Genomic DNA, 23052 nt, shown 5'->3' with positions numbered 1-23052 from the left:
GGTTGCAGTGCCTTTCCCAGTGACACTATTTACTATTGCTAGCTGCTGAATATTGAATACAAATCACTTGTGACCTATATTCAGTGTAATTATGTTTAGCATGGGTACGTGTCAGAGATGTCTCTACTAGCACTACAAAATGTAGTTTCCTGTTTTAATTTAATTTGCATTGTTCAAACGTAATTAAGCCAGAATCATGATGGGGAGGACCAGATCTCTCAGAATTTGTAAACATTTACTTAATGAAATTCACGCAACTCAGAGACTTTATAATTCTAAGGCCAGGAATTTAGCTCTGCTGTAAATAACAGACATACTGAATCTTTTCCTTTTAGTGAAATTCAGTGGAAAGGGCTGCTTTCATTTTACATGGGAATATAGGCACTGTCCATAAAAAATGTGGGAATATAGGCACTGTCCGTAAAAAAATGTGGGAATATTGGCACTGTCCGTAAAAAATGTCATTTGCATTAAAGCTTTGCCAAGTCGGGGGTTGGCTTAATGGTCAAAGTGTTTAACTTTACCTCAAAGGCAAGTGAGTCTCTTCTAGTTCATAAAAAAAAGAAAAAATAAAGCAAAAGTAACTCTGCAAGAGAACTTGCTTCATTGTTTTCTGTCTGCACCCCCACAAGTCAATATTATTTTTATCTCAATTTATTTATTTTTTTTAGATTTTGCCACACCACTTTTGATGTTCATCATTGGATATCTGATGCAGTACCCTAAGCTATGTGGGTTATACATTGCCAAGGATATGACAACCATCTAGCTTCTAAAGCTAAAGGGTATCTTCCACACAGCCTAATCACTGTACAGCTTGAGGGGAGAGGTATAAAGTCAGCAGTCAGGGCACCAAACCATCAGGGCATTCTTGTTGTTGAGGCGCTCTTTTCCCTATGAGTTTGAGTGCTTCACCAAGGCTAGGCAGATAAGTACCCCACTAGAAAAAAAAATCTACCTTTTTATCAATTTGTCTGAAGAAAAAAGTTATTCATTTCTGTCAGCATTTATCATTAAGGACTACAGCTGATAGTTTTAGTGGTTGTCCCCCCAAAAAAATACATTAAATTTACATTTTCATTTAGTCGCCCCATATGGAAATTCCTTTCAATGTACTAATTTTTCTTTCAGAAAAGACTATGACTAGAGGTTTTGGGGTTATTAAAAATTTTACCTCAAAACTTCAAATCTCCTATCATGTTGTACCACAGACTCTTCAAAGCTGCAATACCTGCTTGTCAGGCACGTTTTTCAGTAGAGCATGGACCAAGCTTTGGGTTTTCAATTTTATTTTATTTGTATTTTATTTTCTGGGATAGAGAACTGATCTCTGTAGACCTTTGTCAGACTCACCTTGGGAGCAGTGGTTAAATGACTTGCTCAGAGTCACATAGTTAGGCAATGGATGCTATGGGAATCAACCCTTATACTACTGGACCACAAGAAACAGCTCATTAACAGCTCCTTAATCCTTTAAGAGAACTGCCAGATTACTTCCAGGATTTTTTTCATCTCCAACTCCCATCCGCTAGAAGATGAAAATTGTTTGGGAGCCTGGTTTTCAAGCCAGTCTACTCTTTGCCCCAACCTCCAATGAATGACTCTGCTATGGCCAGTTCAAGTACCTCAGATCTCTCATTGATTTCTCTTGATCGATCTGGATCACCTGTCCTCTTCATGAGGGAGCAGATGATGCTCTACTATGAAGCTGCCATAAAAGTCTTGATTCCTGGGGAAGGGACACATCCACAGGTTAGTGTGTTTTTTATAGGTGAGAAGGTCTCCCAGAAAAAAAAAACAGGCATTTCTCTTCTCCTGTTTCATATAGGATGGACAAGGAGGATTGTTTGGGTTTTGCTAAGGGCTTATTGTAATCCTTTTAATCTTTATATTCTGATTCTTCCCAGAATTGTAAGGGAAAAAGATTTTCCTCTCTGATTCTCAGTCTGATTGATAAGAATTAGATTTAGATTGCATTTCTCAAGCATCTATGCCTAAGGAGGGGGAATCAGATTCTGAAGAAAGTTGTCCTTTAGATTCCTCCCAAAAGAGTTGTTTTTTTTTCCTGTTACTATAGCCAGAAAGAATTATTTCAATGGGAGCAAAAAAAAAAATCCGGAATCCCAACAACAATATTATGACTTATTACAGGTGGATTTTCCTCAACCTGCAGCTATTCCTCCTGTCTTGCGAGTACTGGAGGATACCTTCTTGGCAGCCAGTAATTTTTCTGACAGTCAAACTCCGCTCACAAAAAGTCTGATAAATTATCTAAAGTTCTTCAGACACACATAATTTCTCTTCATAAACATCAAATCAGACCCTGCAGTAATTTCCTTGGTAAAACCATCTTCTGCCAAACATATTTTGGCAGCTAACCCTATTTCTTCTCACAACAATAGCAAGCATTTGATAGATTTGAGAAGAAACTTTCTTCTTCTTCTACCTTAGCCGTCTGAATATTGAATTGTCAGGATCACATGTCCAGGTTTCTGCTGGCTACTTCTCATAATATGAGAAAGTTAATGATTTATTACTGTTATTTGTTTATTTATCATTGCATTTATTTTCCAGGATAGTTCAAATGGGCAAGAAACCAGCCCCTTTTCAGTGGAGGCCTGAGAGGAAAAGTTCCATACATATTAATAATTGTTTATAGTATAAAGATTAAGTACATTTGAAAAGAATGACAATTATAGTGAGAATGCAAAGTAGATAATACCCAAACAGCAAAACACAGTATTTTTATATTAGAGATGGAATACATTTAAGTACTGTCGTATCTGGATTGCTCTGACAGTCAGGAGGCAAGCCTTTACTGAATAAAGAAGGAGTAGGGGGTGAGGAAAATAAAACAGGAAGACAGAAGAATTGGTATTTAAAGAAGTGATATTATAAAGGGCACACTAAGGTAAGTAAATAAAGGAGAAATTGCGTATGGCTGTATAAGAGCTCATTAGAAGGGAGACAGGAAGTAGTAGTGGGTGAGAGAGTTAAATCTGTTAGTTGCATAACGAGGAGAGTTATATGAACAGATACGTGTCTATTAGGTACTGCTTTAGTCATGGTTTAAAAGATTTTGCGTTTTCCAGTAGTCTAAGAGTGAGAGGAATAGCATTCCAGTTTTTAGAGGGACATGAGGAGGAGTACAGACAAAAATATCATGGATCAGCATAAAACCACTCCAGGGGCTTCAATAAACTCCATGTAGGCTTAGCGCGAAGCCTACACAGAGTTTACATGTTAGTGCCATGAGCAGCAGTGCTAATTGCATATGCATGTCACGCATCACGCTTACATGAATACAAGCACGGTTTCGTGTCTAGCAACAGTGTTGCTGGTAAGAAAGACACGGTTAGCAACATGGTTGCCTACAAGCAAACTTGTTCTGCGTGATCGCACAGGCAGCCACAATGATTAATATAAGGCAAATAATAAACTTATAACATATTATAAGAATGTTTAGTCAGTGCTGAGTACTGTGCAAACATGTTTTAGGCATACAGAATGTTTTGGAGGTGATCAGCAAGGGTACATAGACTAAATTGTATATAATTATTCTGGGGAAGTGTGTGTATTGAAAGGGACACACAGGAATGAACACAGAGGAAGAGGACAGGAGAAACATGGTAATGTACAGCAGATGAAGGCATGTCAATGTATTATATGACAAATAAAAGACAATTATAGCATGAGCAGTAATCATATATGTACATAATACAGTACATACTGCTGTGAACACTTCATCTGTGGGTATAGCCATATCATCACACACTTATTGTATATTATGTGACTGTCACACAAGGTGACCTATCAGTGGACAGGATTCTTAGTGATATAAGCTTCCTGACATGAGCAATGGAAAGGACATATATCAAGGATAGTATATACAATAGGGATTAGGTGCATATTCTGAAACTGTGCAAAATGAGTTGCCTGAACATGAATGTTATGTCAGCAGTGGTCTCAGTCAAGCGGGACACATAGCAACAGGCTCATGGACAGCGGTATACAGAAGCAAACACAATCATGGACAATATCAGCATAATACCACCATTAATCCCATGTCTTTGGTATAACATATGTGACTGTGAGTGATTATAGATGGTTCTGCAAGAGCACACTTGTACAACTGTCATGATTTGTCAGCAATCTATGAGGGGAATCAAGCACACCTTCCTCAAAATGTAACATCTGCCAGAGGTGTTAGGAGGGACACTGTTCCACACATACTCAGGAGTTGTGTTACATACAAGGGACTAGTCAACACTGTGGCCACATGCTGGTGGACATTCTGCATATCATCTATGTGAATGCACAGATCACATACCACTTGGTCAGCTCATAGAGGTGTGCTGTCTATATTATAGTTAACTTGTGTATTTGCTTTTAACACTTAACTAGTCCCCCCATGAGTTTTGTTCATCTACTGTGTCTCCATAGCTGTAGCAGGAATCCTTTGTGTGTGTTGATACTGTCTATATTATACCAATACCACAATTTAATTCAATGATTGTTCACAATCTGCAGTCCCCCACTTAGTTGGTTGGACAAAGGATGTGTAAGTCAGTCCTGACATCTGAGACTTCAATAATGAACAGGAAATGCATAGCACAGAGCCCTGAGGTGCAGACCATATTACTAGACTCTTGATGTAGGTTAGTTAACACACTTCAGCATGTTTATGTGTCATGTATGTACTCCTGTGGTCTACCCACTTGGCGATGTAGGTAGTTATGGCCAGTTGTGACAGTTTCTCAGTAATACGTCAGTGTGGATTTATGTCAAATACCTTGGCCAGGTCCAGTTATGCAGAATGATAGTGTCGTCATCATGTCTGCTCTTGTTGACCTTCTTGAAGACATCGAACAGATGTAACAGACATGATGTACATGACATTTGTTTGGTACACAGTTAGGATATTACCTGTGTACTTTTAGAGATGGTCCATGATGACTTGTTGGTCTACCTCACAGATGAGGAGTGTCAGGGTGGGTCTATACATGCCTGCATCAGGTGATGTCAACCCCAATCAGAACAATGCATATTGATGTCCCCCCTTCTATGGGAATATGGACTGTCTGGAGGCTGTGTCAAAGTATGGATCCAACTGTGTCTGGTAGGTCCATGTTTTGAGTCACATTATAGTCAACATGTGATGTTATTATTTACTTGGTTCTATTATATACAAGCCAGTATAGTTTGCATTACTTTTTACTTCGTTGATTGCTGTTGTCTAATTGTTTATAATACTGTCAATTATCTATTAATGAATGATGTATAAATAGGCTTAATGGTCTGTGGGTTTTAGGTCTGATGAAGCAGTCTACTACTGTGAAAGAAGTTACCTGTCACCATTAAACGTTGCTTTTCTTCATACTGTGAGTTGTTTTTTGAGTGATTTTGAGTGCCTTTGATTCAACTTTATAGTTGCCATGGTAGTCGCTGGGTTTGTTTTGTTATGTTTCAACCTGTGATGCTGTCAGGGCCCATTTATTAGTGTTATTAGCCATAGAGAGATGAGCTGCCCTCCTTAGAATAAAAACTGAGTAATGTTCGCAGGTATACTTTGGCTGATGGCCAGTGGCGACAGGGGGGTAATGTGAGAGACAAACTGTCAGCTAGCCGATTGTCTATTTCCTACAATTGTGTATGCCTTGTGACATCCACGTACAGATCTATGCTTATTTGTGTATTCTCCTTAACATTTCATATTTATTGGAATAAATGATTTATGAAAAGACCTCCAAATGCAGCCTTGATCATTCATCGCATTCCTCACACTGGTACTATGTGCACTGTCATACAACTGTACCAATGTCATGTACTTACATCAATTGCACAACATATACCAATATGCATTTCATGGGCAAGCTGTTGCCTGATGCCATACCAGGACACATTAGTGATCAGTTGTTTGTGGCTTGTGCAGAACATTTCCTGATACAAATGGTAATAGTCACACAGTGGTGCTGCTGACCACCTCAACAATCCTTGGGTATAGCAACACAACACATACAGTGAATTCCACAAGGTTGCAATTGAATCAAAACATTAATACACTGGTTGTGTATATCACAACATAAGATGTGTACAAGACAAGACTTATGTGACCATGTAATCAATATGAATTTAAATTGATGGCTGTCACAAAACATTTAATGATGGTATGTAGACACATGCACACTTGTGCCATACTGCAAGTGTCACTGTGATGGCAGAATGTGAACTGTGTAGAAGGTTGATCTTCTCCACTACAGTAGCACATATTCTAATATGCCAACAATAAACATAAAAGTGTATCATACTATGTCAACTGTTCTCAGGAGGCATATTACTGCAGCTGTTATAGAAGGAGCATGTACTGCAAGGGCAGCAATGGCCATCAAAACCTTAGCTCACATCACAGATTGTAGTACCCTCTTGTAGCCATACTTTACATCCACACCTCAATACAGCACGTTAATGACAGCAACATTGACATGCCAGCTGTTCATAGTGTCATAATAGCCAACATCACATGAAATACTGGCCATTATAGCATGTAAAAACAAATCCCTATATCTATAATATGGAAGATGGTAAGACTATTGTATGTATGTGTATATTTGTTGGATTGCATTACAGCCTGCCACTGTCTATCTGGGACATGTATACCACACCATGACAGAATTAGGAATCACACATGCGGTTATCTGGAGATGGCTTGCAGAGGCTAATGGAAGGACACTGCTTCATGATGTGTGTATGCATATTTGACATGAGAACATCCTCCACACTTCTGCAGGAAGGATTTCATGTGGCCAGAAGAAAAAGGAGGATGGTGGATGCATGGGGCTGTGTGAAAGATTCCCCAAGTGGTAGTGAAATGAATAGTGATTCCAAAGATTATACACTGACTAGAGAACTCAGTATTTAACACAAACACCATGGCACAGGTCTGACTTTTACAGTGCTGTTGGACAATGTATAGTGGATGACATCATCATTGGATATTTAAGAGAAGATGTTGGGAGGCCTGAAGGAAATGCATGCGTATTCATGTACAACTGACAAAATATTTGTACTCCATGGGACTGTATTGATGACTGTAAGATACAAAGTGTCACTCTTCTGACTATACACACACAGACCAGTTGGCCACAGTTGGATTAGAATCCCTACCTAATTAAGTACACCAACTACAGAACTCAATATTTAACACAAGTGCCATGACACAAGTCTGACTTTTACAAAGCTGCTGGACAATTTATAGTGTATGACATCAACATTGGACGTTTGAGAGAAGATGTTGGGAGGTCTGAATGAAATGGATGTGTAGTCATGTACAACTTACAAAATATTTGTACTTCATGGGATTGTATTGATGACTATATGATATGCAGTTATACTCTTCTGAAAAGACACACAGACACTCACACACACACACACACACACACACACACACACACACACACACACACATGCACACACATGCACACACATGCACACACATGCACACACGCACACATGCACATGCACACACACACACACACACACACACACACACACACACACACACACACACACACACACACACACATACAATGCCCACAGTGAGATTAGGACCCCTACCTAGGTACACCAGCTACAGAATTCAGTACTTCATGCAAGTGCCACAGCACAAGTCGGACTTTTACAATGCTGCTGAACAATTTATAGTGGATGACATCATCATCGGATGTTTGAGAGAAGATGTTGGGAGGCCTGTAGTAAATGGATGGGTAGCCATGTATGACTGTCAAGATATTAAAGTTCTGCATGTTAGCAGATTTATGAGTGTGCAAAGTGTAGTATTTCCTATTTTGTTTCCAATGTGCAGGTATACATTAAGAGACCGCTTTACAAACTACATGCAAACAATTGTCCACATTACTGCAAGTATTAGACAATCTGAATGTGTATTGTCAGTATAAAGATGTACATGGTATGCAACAAAGAATTATTTTTATTTCTGTAGTTTAGTTGAAATATTTGGAACAAGTACTGTGAGACCAAGTTTCAAGTGCATGGGTGGAGGTAACACACGGCTATAGTGTAAATATGTGTTTAATCATTAAAAAGTATTTTTACATGGACTTTAATGGGATGAAATGGGATGAAGACTAACTATGTAGTAAACATAAGTAATACATGCTAATATGCACTTTCCAAGCGGTTGGTTTGCGCAATCGATGACAAAGTGTTTGAGCATGCCGAATACACATTAATGATTCCTACTTGAACTTGAGAAGTACTTTTCCATACTGGCTATAGTAAACACATCTAACAGGTACTATGGTGTTCATAAATAGTTCATATCAGAAATGTGTCATAAATTGTCTAACCTTAAAAAAATATTTATACTGATTTCCCCATTTGTGTTTAGTTAAGCGATGAGCAAATTCTGGCCTCTGTTTCATTGATAAAATTATCAGAGTTCTACTGGTTTGCTTACCCCCATGCAAACATGGTAAGTGGAGGGGTGTGGCAGTCATCACTTTGGATAGTACTGAGAGTAAGAAAAACACCTGCTGCTTAGCTGACTCTGTGGCAGTAGGTGTAAGTGCATTGAGATATTTATTTTGAGCCCAAATGATGCAGGATTTGAATCCAGCTGTATATAATAATTTTAAATAGGTAACTGTACCATGCCATAGGAGGTGAAGAGCCATTTACCATCACTAATCACTGAGAGATGATGCCAAACTCCTCGCAAATGAGGAGGGCAAAAAGTGAAAGGCATCATTAGGGATTTATTATTTACATGTGTGGTGTGTGATTCTATTTTTTAGCCAGATTAAAGTGGTAAAATGGGGTGGATAGGAAAGTGGTGAAATGGGGGCAAGCAGGGGGAAGAACAAAGGGAAAGCAATATAAGAATGTACAGGAGGGAGGTAGGAAAGAACCATAGCTATCCACTTCTTCAACAGTGTAAAATGAAAATATGTATAGAATAGTGACTGACTTTGGACTGTCATTTCAACAAAGAGGGGTGACAACAATGCAATCATGTTGTATAACCAATTGGACTGAAACAAGTGTGTTCAGAAGACATATGTGCAAAGTGGAGAGCTATGTATGGGACAATGTTTTTTGTGGGATAGGCATCCATTTATGATTTTTTATTTCAGTGAAAGAGGAATGTTGGGCAATGGACATAGATATTTCTGGGGTCAGTTAAGTAGGGTAGGTGAGGAAGCTGATGCAAGAAAACAGGACAAACAAGGTAAGACAAAGGGAAGGTGAGGGACACAATAGGTTGGGGGACACCATGAAATGGGATAGGGAGGGGACACTGGATGCCCATCAAACATGGGGACACTGAGAATCTAGTCCTAACCCACAGAACTGTCATCATTGGCTCCTTACTCCGCTGGCTGTTGGAGTGTTTGATGTCTTTATTTATGCACCATAATAACATCCTCTACATCTGGCGGAGGCATACAACAATCCTGTTCTCCTCAACCTCACACTCCAAGCCTGGCATCTCCTTGTGTGTGACAAAATCCCCACCTCTGCCAGCTCTCCTGGAGGATACCACTGCACCAGCTGCTGGGGTAATGCTACCTAATGTGCAGGGCTGAGGTAGTGCAGGGGCAGTACAGGCAGTACTGCAAGGATGGGTGTTAGATGTACTGGATGTTGGTGCAGGAGCTGGTGGAGTGGGAGCAGGCTGAGACACAGTAATTGAACTACCTCTCTGTGCTGTAAAGTATTTTGTGAGTTGTCAGAATTGATGATATCAAAATATTGTGACCACACATATAAAAATAAAAGACAGATAAGGGTTGGGGTAAAAAAAATTAGTACCATCATATGTGATACACACAATAAATTAGTACAATATAAAGAATTTATTTCTAATTTACATTTAAGTGTACTTTTTAACAACTACAAACTATAACTGAAGATTGCTTCAAGCAATCTTTACAATGTGCACATATTGCACATATGCTTTATCAAATAATACAGATTAAGTTAACAGCATGGCATGTATGCCACTTCTGTTGAAATGATTCTGTTATATTTTTAAATGCTTTTACTATATATTTGTTACTTATGAACCCCCAACATCTGACTACAGTATTGCAACTTACTCCTACAGTTGGCTTGACTACAGACTGAAGCATGCATGTTTGATTTTACAGTTAAGATATGCATGCTTAATTTGCTACTACTGTATAGAAAAGCAATACTTTAGATACAATAATAGTTATTTTGTGCTGCATACATACCTCTTGCTTCCCTCAGTCTTTCTAAATGCACAGCACAAGCTTTCCTGTTCACTGTTATGTCCTGATTGGCTGTAGAAAGAAAAGGAGAGAACAAGAGAAGAGCATTATGCATACCAGTCTTGCCTATATGCAGCTTTCAATATAATTTAAATTCTCTTTATCTGTATACTTACAAAACTGTGAGATGTTAGCAGTCCTAAACTAATCCAGCCACTGGTTGAGTGCATCCTGCTTTCACCTTTTTAGGTTATTAAAGTGGTGCCTGCACTGCTCCCCAGTGTGTGGAATGCCAGTCGCACTGGAGACAGCCTTGGCCAGATTATTCCAAGCTTGAGATTTGTACTGCGACCCCAGTATAATCCCCTTGCAGCAGCTTTCAGCTGTGGTGCTTTACAAAGAGTCCAATACACACCCCACCATTGAGCCCTAAATTGAGCACCTTCTCTTCTACCTCCAGACATGTCCACTCAAGGCAAACAGCAACAGTTAAGAGTGTTTTCTTGCCAATTTGTGTTATCATGCTTAATGCTAGTGCGTAAACCCTGAATAACCATGCCAACCAAGTTTGAGCAACATTAAGCAGAGAGCAACAGTATCAAACACATAGAAAGGCAGTTTATGAACTAAGGAGGATAATGTGACACTTGGCATTAGTTTTTGGTATGGATGCCGCTGTATCTGTTAGTTGATTTCACTTTGCAGAAATGTATTGAGGGTATAAATGTTATGATCTGACACATTTTTGTGACTTTACATACTGATAAATTAATCTGTAGAATGTGGGATTCAAACCTATGCAACATAGACAAAACATTGATGATTTTTCATCCTTGCCATGGAAGAAGTGCTTATCAGACATACTCATTAATTATATATAAATGCACATGACAGAGTGAGGGGTTAGCCATGAATGTGTGTGACCTGACAAGTTCTGGTTTATACATTCACGTGTGTATCAGTATCATTGAAGTCTGAAGTCATTCAAGGTGAGAAAAGACAATGATAATAGCAGAAACCTAATTGTCAGTGTGCCCTCAGTCACACATCAATTCATATGAGCTCCAGTGCTATGCATATTTAGTTATAATTATGTTTACATTATTTTATTATTTTATAAAATTGTTTAAACAAGTATTACTAAAATTGGGAGTGTACTAAATTAGAACTCTGGCTATGTAATTGTACAACCATAATTGTACTGATACCCACAGTTACACATGTAATATATCTCTGAAATCCTGTGAATACTCACAGCACATGCTATAGGTAATTGTTCATCTGTGTAAGCATTTTTCTACTGTTAATTTTTATATAAAGTAAAGTGGAAAATCAGTCAGAAAAGTTTGGCCTTAGCTAGATTAGAACCCAGGCTCACCTGTATTGTTCCAAAAACATGAATCTAGAGCATTTCTCCCCGGGCCTCCACTGAAAATAGGCTCTGTCCTAGTCAGGCTTTCCTGGTCAACAAATGTTAAATAAATAAATAATAATAAATAAATATAACATTAACTTACAACTGTTGGCACAGGATCAACTAGGCAGTTGCATATTTTAATATTCATTCTCTGTATATGTGATGGCTGCTGTTCAACACCACTTAGCATGTCTGCATGGTGGCAAACCACACATGATGCAATGTATCCATTTTGAAATTGTCTACTGTCTGCTTCCTGTCTGCAGGTGTTCTGAACCCGCAGTTGTTGCTGACCGCTGCACAAACCTGCAAAGAAAAAGAGGTAACAATGTATTTTTTTTTTTAAATTGAGAATGCATGCTTCTGGTGCGGGTCATTAGACCATGGTTTTGCATAGGTAAGCAATGTGCACATGTGGCAAGCAGAGCTGCACATGTATTAACATTTAACATTAAAAGATAAATGTGGGACTTGAATCATGATCTACAGATACTATTTACTGTGTGGTTCATCGTATTTAGCTAGTGTGCTATACCCACATTTGATTCACAGCTGTAATTTATAGTCTTTGTCATACAAGTAAGTTAAAATTACATTTTAATGTATTTATCCATTTCACCATGTTTGCACTAAGCCGCTCACTGCACAAATATTAATATTATATAAAAAACACAAATTACAAAATACAGCTTAACATACATTAAAGATTTTTAATCAACTCTGGATTCAAACTGCCAGACTACTGAACATAAAACACAATAAGAGTGCCTTACCTCTCTTTGCCACAGAAAAAGATTTGCAGCAGGAATGAAAACCATTGTGCACTTAATCAAGTCCCATTTCCACTACAGTATTATAAAGACATATGACACTTGCACACTCTCAACTGTTTGCACATGTGTTGCTTACATATTTAGTCCAATGAATTATCACACAACCATTTATGAATATTGTTTTCACCAGTGCAGGTCTGTCTTATGTGTGCTGTACTCTCACACTTGCAGTCTATAGGGCATTATGTATCATTGTCCTTAAAGTGTATAATAATATTACATGACAGCAAAATACGTTTTTCATTAGATGAAGTACAGTTTGGCTATTAGTGCACTGAAAATGAAAAATGTGTGCTATTCACTTCCATTTCAAAGCATGCTACAATTACTTCTACACTTTATAAGTGTATCCTGACTGGGTCTATGGGAAACTTGTATGTAATCAGTGGCATGTTGTAGCACAGCATTCAGGAATTCATGTAGGATCCTGGATGCTGATGCCTGTGATATCCCCAGCATATGCACTATTAGCCACTGAAAGGTTCCTGTAGCTAATATTATAAGTGCTACACATCATACCTTAGTCTCCACAGGTATGGTTTCCCTCATTTTGCCCTTTTCGCAGTTGTGGACAAGAGAGGTTGCAGAGTTCCTGTAGTGTTTCTATCCACTCTGTAACACTCTACTATGTCCACATCATGCAGGCCATGTTAAGTTAGCAAAGGTCTAAATACCCTTCTTCTTCTTGGCCGGGGTCTATTTGCAGCAGCAACAGCAGCATAGGCTTGTGCCTCTTGCACATACATATGTATAAGGGCAACTGTAGCCCCTAACATTGTTTACATGTAGAGAACCTTCAGTGGCTGTATTCCAATAGGTTTTGGAATTCACAGGGAAAACCTACACAGAGCCTACATGATTGCTTTATAGATTGTTGAATAGCTACTCTGTCTTAAATTGGTTGATTAGCATACAATTCAGATGCTTACACTGTAATTGACATGACAAGATGTTTGCCATGTTTGCATGACTCTACATAGCACATAGGGATGCTTACTGAATACAAAATGGTGTGCTACCATGTGCGCATCTTAACACGATGTGTACATGGTCTTAGCGGAATGTGTAGGCTTTACTGAATCTGCACCATAGCAATACTATTCAAATAATACACCAGAAGACACATCGACAACTTGAGACTTTTACTAATAAAAAACAAAAAAATGAAGTTAAGTGCTTTCATTCAGAATAGGAACTTTTTCAGAACTAATATATCAGCCTCAATCCAATAAATTTAAATGTTTTTATTTTAAAGACATAAGTCAAACCCAACCAATAAAGGTTTGAGGCTAATTAATAAATTATTTTCAATAATATAAACATACATTCTAAAAACTAAGAATATAAAACAGTACCTTACTTGGGCATCCAATTTGTTTAATACCATATCTTATTTGCATAAAACATTGCATGAACTTACTTTTAAAATGCATTTGTTTGTTTAAACCTCATTGTATAAAAAATAATATAAATTAGATAAGCAAAGAGCTCTATTATTTAAGAACTGCAGCATATAACAAAAAGTTTAAAAAGTGTAAATATATATATATATATATATATATATATATATATATATATATATATATTTGTCATACAAGTAAGTTAAAATTACATTTTAATGTATTTATCCATTTCACCATGTTTGCACTAAGCCGCTCACTGCACAAATATTAATATTATATAAAAAACACAAATTACAAAATACAGCTTAACATACATTAACGATTTTTAATCAACTCTGGATTCAAACTGCCAGACTACTGAACATAAAACACAATAAGAGTGCCTTACCTCTCTTTGCCACAGAAAAAGATTTGCAGCAGGAATGAAAACCATTGTGCACTTAATCAAGTCCCATTTCCACTACAGTATTATAAAGACATATGACACTTGCAACTCTCAACTGTTTGCACATGTGTTGTTTTCATATTTAGTGCAATGAATTATCACACAACCATTTATGAATATTGTTTTCACCAGTGCAGGTCTGTCTTATGTGTGCTGTACTCTCACACTTGCAGTCTATAGGGCATTATGTATCATTGTCCTTAAAGTGTATAATAATATTACATGACAGCAAAATACATTTTTCATTAGATGAAGTACAGTTTGGCTATTAGTGCACTGAAAATGAGAAATGTGCGCTATTCACTTCCATTTCAAAGCATGCTACAATTACTTCTACACTTTATAAGTGTATCCTGACTGGGTCTATGGGAAACTTGTATGTAATCAGTGGCATGTTGTAGCACAGCATTCAGGAATTCATGTAGGATCCTGGATGCTGATGCCTGTGATATCCCCAGCATATGCACTATTAGCCATTGAAAGGTTCCTGTAGCTAATATTATAAGTGCTACACATCATACCTTAGTCTCCACAGGTATGGTTTCCCTCATTTTGCCCTTTTCGCAGTTGTGGACAAGAGAGGTTGCAGAGTTCCTGTAGTGTTTCTATCCACTCTGTAACACTCTACTATTTCCACATCATGCAGGCCATGTTAAGTTAGCAAAGGACTAAATACCCTTCTTCTTCTTGGCCGGGGTCTATTTACAGCAGCAACAGCAGCATAGGCTTGTGCCTCTTGCACATACATATGTATAAGGGCAACTGTAGCCCCTAACATTGTTTACATGTAGAGAACCTTCAGTGGCTGTATTCCAATAGGTTTTGGAATTCACAGGGAAAACCTACACAGAGCCTACATGATTGCTTTATAGATTGTTGAATAGCTACTCTGTCTTAAATTGGTTGATTAGCATTCAATTCAGATGCTTACACTGTAATTGACATGACAAGATGTTTGCCATGTTTGCATGACTCTACATAGCACATAGGGATGCTTACTGAATACAAAATGGTGTGCTACCATGTGCGCATCTTAACACGATGTGTACATGGTCTTAGCAGAATGTGTAGGCTTTACTGAATCTTCACCATAGCAATACTATTCAAATAATACACCAGAAGACACATCGACAACTTGAGACTTTTACTAATAAAAAACAAAAAAATGAAGTTAAGTGCTTTCATTCAGAATAGGAACTTTTTCAGAACTAATATATCAGCCTCAATCCAATAAATTTAAATATTTTTATTTTAAAGACATAAGTCAAACCCAACCAATAAAGGTTTGAGGCTAATTAATAAATTATTTTCAATAATATAAACATACATTCTAAAAACTAAGAATATAAAACAGTACCTTACTTGGGCATCCAATTTGTTTAATACCATATCTTATTTGCATAAAACATTGCATGAACTTACTTTTAAAATGCATTTGTTTGTTTAAACCTCATTGTATAAAAAATAATATAAATTAGATAAGCAAAGAGCTCTATTATTTAAGAACTGCAGCATATAACAAAAAGTTTAAAAAGTGTATATATATATATATATATATATATATATAAAATAAAAATATTTTGAAAAGCATACCTGTTAATATTTGTTGCATAAAACCTATATTTCTTAGCACACTTCACCATCCATTCCATCCATATTTTGCTGGCTATTAATGCTAGTATGCTAATCAAAAATTTTTTATCATTTCACCCTGGTGGCTGGGTGAGTTAAGTTTAATCTGCCAAAATGTCTTTCTTGATTCCAATTTCTCACCCCACAAACCATCCCTAATATGTGAGGATTTCTTCAAAATAAAAAAATACATTTTTTTATCATTAAACTTAACAGAATGTTTAAAAAGTGCATTCCATTTGTTTCTATTTTTATTAGTGTTATTGTGCTCATAAATTCTTAATTTCAGTTGTCTCTCATTCTTGCCAGTGTAAAATGAGGAACAGGTAAGGCATGTTGCCACATATACTACCCCTGCAGTATTGCAATTAAACTTGCCAGTGTTCATCAGCAGCCTTGGATATGAGCCAATCAATATGTTAGCCCCATCATAGATGAGTCTACATTGTGGGCACGATCCATATTTTGTCATCCCATAGCATTCTGTTGTGGGGGTGGATCTCTCAACAAAGTCCTTCATGTTCCTCCCCCCGTTGTATACAATATTAGGATGATCCCCAGCTTAACTTTCAACTCATACATGTCTACCATCAATTTCTAAGTTGAACTAATCACTTTATTTACCAATCAAATAGTTTCCCAAAATGGAATAATCACACTGTTCTTGTACTTCTCATTGCTGTCCTTTTCATGGGTACTAATCACCTCCTTACTTGTTAAAATAGGGGTATATCTTCCATGTTGATGTGTCACCACATCCTGAGATGTTTCTCTAATCATATCTGCTGGATAACCTCTGGCTAAGAACATATTATTAATGGTTTCATCTTCTTACAAGTCCAGCCTAGATAATCATACCAAGTTGTCCCTATAATAGGTTTGTCCCTATAATAGGTTTGTCCCTATAATAGGTTTCTTTTTGACATACTTAGATGGCAACTACTGGCTTCTGACAATCATTCAAAAAGACTGCAACTGGCAGTGGAAGCCCCTTCTTTCTTTGTAAGGGATTCTGCCACACCCCCATTTTCCTGTTTTCGCCTATTCTGGAGCAAATGCTGTCTCAAGGGGTCATAGTACTGTTACCCCAGATCGAACAGGAAAATGGTGTCAAAGAAAGTAGGAATGTGGCGACTTGTCCTAGACCTATCTTTTCTAAACCTTCATATAAAAGTCCCAGAATTCAAAATGCTCTGTCTACAGTCTTTGTTACCTCTCATTCTACCGTTCAGGGTTTTTTTGGTAACTCCAGATTTAAAAGATGCTTATCACCAATTATAGTTCTCAAAGATTTCCTTTTGAGATTTAATTGTCTGGTTTATATTTTCACTTTTCCACCTTACTCTTTGGTTTGTCTGCAGTTCCAAAGTGTTTACAAAGTGCCTGGCACCAGAAATAGCTCATTGCAGGTTGCAGGCCTTTCACATTTTCCAGTATTTAGATGACTACCTTATCTTTGCAGATTCTTTTAAAACCTATCAAGAATCTCTGGCTTGAGTAAGAAACCTTTTTCTCAGTCTGTGGTTTCAGGTGAACATAGAGAAATCTTTCATTCTGTCTTACAGGATAGTATTTCTGGGATGTATTCTGGATAAAGCCCTCATGATGGCTTTTCTTCCTCGGGATAATGTAAAATTGTACAAGGAGAAATTTCTGATATTCTCCAACCAGTCTTTGACATCTGCCAGGGAATATATTTGGATTCTGGGTTTCATGGCCTCTACAATTCCCATGACTCATTTGGCCATACTTAATATGAGGACAATTCAATGGTTCTCCAAATCTGTTTGGACCCAACACAAACTCCCCCTATAATTTCAGATTCCAGCACTGGGGTTTGTAAAAAGGGACTTACTCTGGATGATAGACCAGATATCTCTCAACCCAGGTCTTCTCTTCTTCCTTCCATTCCCTACTCAGCCTGTAACCATAGACTTTGCATGGGTGTGAAAGTTCAGAGTCTGTGGAACAAGCAGGACAGACTGAAACACATTAATGAAACACATTAATGTCAATGAAATGATGGCGCTAATAAATATTCTCAAAGCTCTAAATTATCTTTGGGTTCCAAGCCCTCTATAAGTGATTATGATGAGCACAACAGTGGTGTGCTACATAAACAAACAGGGGGGGACAGATTCTACCCCCTTTGCAGATGAGTTATTGTAGCCTGGGAACTAGAAGCTCAATACAATCTATCCCTACAGGCTACTTACATACCCTGCTCGTCACCAGAAATCTCATTTCTGACATAAAGCTGTCTGAAAATCAAAGAAACAAGCTACCAGCATGTCTCAATGGCAAGACAATGAATAAATCACCTGAATGTGAATCCTGCTTGCCTGCTGAGTAAATGGAGGCCTGACCATGATCAGACCATGACTGCATTCTGGGTCACACCTGAAATGACAATAGTGCATAGTGGGTGTCTCGCCCAATTTATAAAAGAAATATCTATGCAAGAAAACTTGCTTTGTTATTTTGTATCTGCATCCTCACAGGCCAATGTCAATTTTATGGGTAACCATTTGTCAGGACCAGTTAAAGTGAGTCTCAAAACTCACAGACTGAATGGCTGAAAAACAGACTTACATATACTAAGTCCAAGACAGCCATTTCCTGGAACATTCTGTTTTCTCCGAGGTATGGCAGTCTCAAAGTTGGTAAATATAAATTCATGAGGGTGTGGGGCATTTGTCCCCTGCTTGACCCCCCCCCCCCCCCACACACACACACACACTGCAAAAAAGAAGTTTAAGGGAGAAGAGCTGTCTTCGAGATTTGCTGTTTTCCTGAGTTTTCGGTCTTTATTTTTGGCTTTTCAGCACTCAGCATTTTGAGTGTCAACATTACAGTAGGGAGCCATTTTATCTCCATTACTCTTTCTTAGATTTGTTATGCTTCTCCTACTTTGCACCTGTCTATACACAAATATAAACCTTGAGCACTCCACAATGTAAAACAATACTAATACAGAACATACAAACATTGACCAGAACGTAGTATTAACAGGACACAGTTAAATAAAAAACAATTAGTGCTTTTGTTCCTTGTTGCAAAATGGAACTTCATCAAATGTTCAAAAAAATACTGATAATATATTTTTGTTAAAAGTATCTATCCAATCACAGGCAACTAGGAACAAACAAACCACCACATAACCCACATCAGTTAATCACATTTCACATTAGAACAACACAATATACACACCATATATAATATATATGTATCTATGCATGCCTCATTAACAAAAGAAAACACAGTGAACCATCACAAACACTTAAAACACTTTTTGTATTTTATAATTTATCAGCCTGTAGAGCCAAAGCAGTACATAAAGAAATATTTAACTATTTATAAAGTGCAAATAGTTTGGAGTGTTTTAAGTGTTTATGAAGGTAATAATGAGAAAGAGAAGAACATTCATTATAATTGCATAGAAATAAAAGGTTCCTGGTTGGAGGAATTGGATGAATTCTATTGGATCAAGAAATTCACCTAATGTGCATGTGGATCAGTAAGTAGGTGGACTTCTTTTAGTTACTAGCCAATGGAAAACAAATACTCTGTCACTTATTTCCACGAGTTTACCATATTTCCACTTTTTTTAATGTGACAGTCATCTTATCTGGTCCAAACCATACTCCCTAAATGCTATTCCATATCGATAGATACTTTTCCTAAATGTAAAATTTCCTAGATGACATGTCTATTTGGCAATATATCGGCTGTTTAAATTCATAGGTTCATAGGTGTGTGCTAGGCTAATGGCCCTGGAGCCTTTACAAGCCTAGCCCATAGGATTACCCTGGCATCATGCACCCAACCTTAGTTCCCAGTGCCTCTGTTGAGTAGAGCCACTGGAGTGATCCCCGGGGTGAATTTTCTATTTCCAATCCACTCATCAATATTTCTATTGAAGAGGGCCAGTAAGGTGCTCTGTTTGACATGTATGGGAAGTCTATTCCATAGCATGGGCAGTCTCTGGGTTATGAACCTGTCCCTCCAGCATGTTCTGTTGATTGTGGTAATGAGGTTGAGGTCTCTGGTGCATGTGGTGTGGAGGGATTGGGATTTCTTTAAATGTAGCATTTCTAACAGAGCTGGGTCAGACATGGCTTTGTAAGTCAAGCAGAGATTGCCTCTAAGTAGGTGATATGAGACAGAGAATAGTTGGAGTTTTTTGAGTCTGTCCATACAGGACAAGTGTTTAAGGCCTAGGATCCTCTTTGTGAGGTACTTTTGCGGTCTCTCCAGTTGTTGCATGTGTCTAGTGAGATACATGCCAAATGGGGCATTGTACTCGATGATTGGCCTAATGAGGGAAGAGTAGAGGGAGACAATGGCCTCTTTCTTCCTGGATGCAAAACCCTTAGTAATGAGATGTGCCACGTAGAAGGACTTTCTGACCACAGTGACAATGTGATGGTCAAAAGAGAGGTTGATGTCAACCTGTGTTCCCAGATCTCTTATAATGCCTTCTGTGTTCAGTGGACTACCATTGATGTGGTAATTCATGGGAACTGGGTTTTTCCCAAAGGGGATGACGACACATATTTTGGCATTGAGCTTAAGGCCATAGTTCTGACACCAGTTGTTGGTCTCAGTGAGGCCTTTCTGTAGGATGTCAACATCACTTGGGGAGTTAGTAATGGCTCCCAACTTGCAATCATCTGTGAACTTTGTCAGCCAGAGTCCCTTCATGTTGGCCTGGACTTCTGAGAAGTAGAGGACAAACAGGAGAGGACCCAGGACCGATCCCTGTGGGACTCCACTCATGACTGGTCGGCAGTCAAACTTGAAGTCAGCTGCTTTCACACTGTGGGTTCTATCTGTGAGCCAGTTTGCAACACCCCTAGTGATATAGGGGTTGATGCCTAACTTGGTGAGTTTTTCTATGAATCCTGAGTGGGGAATGGTATCAAAGGCCTTGGCTAGATCAAGGTAGGCTATATGAACCATGTTGCTTTCATCCACAGCTTTGGTGACTCTCTCAAAGAAGTCGACCAATTTGAGCAGGCATAATTTACCCTTCACAAAACCAAACTGTGTGGGATCCAGAATTTGGAGATTCCCTATATCCTTGTTTGTTAGGTCCATGAGGATGTGTTCCATAGCTTTGCATATCAGACTTTTCAGGGTAATGAGGCGATAGTTCCCAGGGTCTGTAGTCACTCCTTCATTTTGGAGAGGGATGACTATAGCAGTGTGCCATTTGATAGGGACAAAGCCTGAGGTGAGGCTGTGATTGACCAGGACACACAGGTGAGGTGCCAGTTCACTCTGTAGTTCATGTAGAACACAGCCAGGGATATTGTCAGGTCCCATAGATGCTGTGTTTGGCCTTGGACAGCGCTGTTTTAACCTGTGCAGCAGTAATACTGGGTGCCTGGCAATCTACTGGTATTGTGATTGGTCCTTTGGGGGGGGGAAGAGGACTAAAGTTGGCACTGGATCTGTTGGCCAGTATAGTGGCAATATCTGTTGGCTCAGTATAGGAGGCACCATTGTGCAGTAGCTCAGAGCAAATCTGGCTATTGCCGTGGAGATTCTTTACATAACTATAGAAGGCCTTGTGGTTGTCTTTACTATCTTCTGCAATTCTGTTTTCATTCCTAGCTTTAGAGGATTTGATGAAGGATCTCAACTTTTTGTTGAGGCTGATAAAGGAGTGTTTCCAGTCTTGGGACGTCACCATATTCCGCATCAGTTTCCTCCTTCTATTGTATAGTTTGTTTATGGCAGTGGACCACCAGATTGGCTTCCTTTTTTTGGAAGAAAGGATCTTGGTTCTATTTGGTATGGTGAGATCCATGCATTTCTGTACATGTTCGTACAGTGCATTGGTGTATGATTCGGCGGTCATGCAACTATTCTCCTTTTGCATGGGTGCCGTGAAGTTAGCCACCTCTGTTTTTAGGAGCGCAAATTTAGCTTTGGAGAAGTTTTTCATGGTGGTAATCTTTGTGGGGGGGGAGGAGGATGTGGATTTCCAAGGTGATTAGTTTGCGGTTGGATCTAACCATGGAGGAGCTGACTATTGGTGTAGAGCAACAGTCGTCCATGTTAGTAATGACCAGGTCAGTGATGTTGCTACCTCTAGTAGGGGTAAGAACAGCTCGCCCAGGGTATTGAAATTAATGAATTTCAGGAAACGTAGGGCATGAGTAGTTTTCCCAGTTACTGGAGGAGTAGTTGAAGTCGCCTAGTATGAGAGTGTTAGGTTGGACGCTAATATTCTCCATGGTGCTTAGGAATGTGGAGTGTGAGTCTTGGGACATGGTTGGGGACCTATAACAGGCTACGACATGAATTGCTGTCATACCCAGTGTTAGCTGCTCTGAAGTATCTCTGATGTGTTATGTTGGGCTACCAGTCTGGAGGTGTGTGCATCCTTTATGAATATGGAAACACTACCACCTTTTGAGCTTCGGTCCAAGTTCTGGGGCCAAAAGGTGTGGAATGAGTTATAGCCTGATAATGCAGGGGTGCTTTCTGCTGCCTTGAACCAGGTCTCTGTTACAGCACAAATGTCAATGTTCTCCATTTTAAGGAGTGCTTCAAGCGAGTGCATTTTGAGATTTAGACTTTTAGCGTTGAGTAGCATGACCCTCAGACTGCATCTGTTTGTAGCTGTTACAGTGGTAATTTGGTCTTTGGAATACCACCTAAAAAAGGCAGTATGGGGGGGCAAGATCATTGGCCAGTATCCAGAAGCCCAGGGGTAACAGATGCAGGCCATCTTTGGCAAAGCAGCGAGGTCTGTCAGTCATGTCATCCCAGGCAGACATATACTGGATCCCCTTGGAATGACACCTGAAACTTAGCCAATTGTTGAAATCAATAATTTTCTGCTTGTACTGTGGAATCATTCTGGATGATGGTAGGATGCTGTTCAGGGCTAGGGTCATACCCGCCTGGGCTACATAATCCGAGCGCTCCTCCATGTCTCTTTTCATGTAGTCCAGGGAGGTACATCTCAAGTCATTTACACTCACATGTACAATGACAGTCATATTTGTACCTGTTGTTGAGGGACCTGAGTGCATGCGTTATGTGGCAGATCCTG

General features: G+C 38.7%; 1 long non-coding RNA gene across 2 annotated transcripts in view; it reads left to right on the top strand.

The window, feature by feature from the left end:
• Positions 1-23052, top strand: part of LOC122817324 — a 179550-nt gene that overhangs the window by 51403 nt on the left and 105095 nt on the right. The window contains exon 1 of one of the 2 annotated variants that reach the window (XR_006367202.1): positions 11936-11992. The exons of the other annotated variant lie outside the window; for it this stretch is intronic. This is a non-coding gene — a long non-coding RNA (uncharacterized LOC122817324). Of the gene's footprint in view, positions 1-11935; positions 11993-23052 lie in introns of those variants that run through there. 2 annotated transcript variants of the gene reach the window in all.

This window comes from Protopterus annectens, chromosome 12.part0 (assembly GCF_019279795.1).
Source record: "Protopterus annectens isolate FY-2018-M chromosome 12.part0, PAN1.0, whole genome shotgun sequence".
NCBI classification, from domain to species: Eukaryota; Metazoa; Chordata; order Ceratodontiformes; family Protopteridae; genus Protopterus; species Protopterus annectens.
The sequence above is the reverse complement of the archived record's forward strand: the minus strand, read 5'-3'. Positions and strand labels throughout refer to the sequence as shown.